Raw genomic sequence first — 2,316 nt, forward strand, 5'->3', positions numbered from 1 at the left:
AAGCCAGAGAGAGAGCCCAACACGAAGGTGTGACCTGTGCAAGCTAATCTGATAAGAGACAACCCATACCCATTAGGGTCATATTTAATTTGTTAGAATGAGTCAAAATCCAGTCTACATAGAGATGTGTATGTGCACTGTATGTGGATTGCATTATAAGGATGTTGGGATCTTTGGGCGAACACCGCCGTAGTTAGTGAGCACATGCATTACAGTCTATTTAAAATAGAACAGACAGGGGCACCTGGGCAGCGCAGTCGGTTGAGTGCCCTCCTCTTGGTTTAGGTTCAGGTTGTGATCCTGGGGTCATGAGAAGGAACCCCGAGTTGGGCTCCGTGCTGAGCAGGGAGCCTGCTTAAGATCCTCTCTCTCCCTCTGTCCCTCCCCTGACGTGTGTGCACACACGCTCTCTCTTTAAAATAACACCAAAAATAGAACAGAGAAATCTCAGCAACATTTTTCTGCTTTATTGTTTCTCCACCTAACAGATTTTAAAACTCTTTTATTTATTTATTTTTCGATTTTACTCCCAGAACATAAGGTTCATGAGAGTAGGAGTTTTCCTTTTTTTTTTTTTTTAACTTTTTAATGTTTTATTTATTTTTGAGAGAGAGAGAGAGAGAGAGAGAGAGAGAGAGAGAGAGACAGTGTGAACAGGGGACAGACAGAGAGAGATGGAGACACAGAATCCAAAGACAGGTTCTAGGCTCTGAGCTGTCAGTGCAGAGCCCTACATGGGACTTGAACTCACAAACTGTGAGATCATGACCTGAGCTGAAGTCAGAAGCTTAACTGACTGAGCTTCCTAGGGACCCCAGAGTAGAGGGGAGATGACTCTTTTGCTTACTGCTGTATGCCTAGGCATTCGACAAGCATTTGTTGACTACTTAAAATTTGTTTCTTTTTCTAAATTTTTAAATTTTTATTTTATATTATTTTAAAAGTTTTTTTTAACGTTTATTTATTTTGAGAGAGTGAGACAGAGCATAAAAAGGGACGGGCAGAGAGAGGGGAAGATACAGAATCTGAAACACGCTCCAGGCTCTGAGCTGCCAGCACAGAGCCCGATGAGGAGCTCGAACCCACGAACCATGAGATCATGACCTGAACTGAAGTCAGACACTTAACACTGAGCCACCCAGTCCCCCCTTAAAATTTGATTCAATGCACCCTCAGAGATACTATGACTTAACTAAACAGAATACTTCATTGTCAGTCAGCCCTTTTTTATAGAAAATATATTGTATTATTGAATGGAGATCTATCTTCTTATAAAAAGAAAAAAAAATCGTAGTGTCTTAGGGCTGCCATAACAGGATACCATAGATCAGATGGCTTACAGGAAACAGAATTTTATTTCTCACAGTTTTGGGGGTGGGGAACTCCAAGATCAAGGCACCAGGACATTCACGTTCTGGCGAGGGTATGCTTCCTGTTTTATAGATGGTGTCTTTTCGCTGTGGCCTCACATGGTGCGGGGTGTGAGGGAGTTGTCTGCCGTCTCATTTATGAGGGAAGGCACTAACCCCACTCATCAACCCTCCACTCTCATTACTTGCCACCTCCTAAAGGCTCCACCTCCCGGGATCCATGTTGGGTTTTACGTTTCCAGCATGTCAACGCTGGTGGATGGGACACTGAGACTCTAGCAGGCAGGCTGATGGGGTCTGTGAGAGGGTGTGTAAATGGGCATGGCTGCTCCAGAGGGGAAGGGCTTGATTAGCGGGAATTGGGTGGGAGGATCTTCAGGCTGTGAAAGCTGGAGGGTAGAGGATTTTGGACCTGAAAAACGGGCAATTTCTGGATGTAGTAGAGAAAACGAGAAAGCTAAATAACGGCATGGAGCATAAGAGAGTATCATGTATGTATGTATGTATGTATGTATGTATGTATGTATGTGTCTATCTATCTATCTATCTATCTATCTATCTATCTATCTATCTATCTATCATCTATCATGTCTATCAATCCTTAGGTATCTATTAATCTATGTATTATCTATGCATCTCTATCACTATCATTTATTCTATCATCTATCATCTCTCTAGCCTATCTATACATTCTAATATTCCCTCTCCTCTTCACTTTTCCTCTCCTCTTCTCTTTCTCCCTTCTTCCTTCCTTCCTTCCTTCCTTCCTTCCTTCCTTCCTTCCTTCCTTCCTTCCTTCCTTTCTTTCTTTCTTTCTTTCTTTCTTTCTTTCTTTCTTTCTTTCTTTCTTTCTTTCTTCTTTCTTTTTCTTTCTCTCTCTCTCTCTCTCTCTCTCTCTCTCTCTCTCTCTCTCTCTCTCTTTCTTTCTTCTTTCGTCTTATCTATC

Source organism: Suricata suricatta, chromosome 1, assembly GCF_006229205.1.
Source record: "Suricata suricatta isolate VVHF042 chromosome 1, meerkat_22Aug2017_6uvM2_HiC, whole genome shotgun sequence".
Taxonomy (NCBI): Eukaryota; Metazoa; Chordata; class Mammalia; order Carnivora; family Herpestidae; genus Suricata; species Suricata suricatta.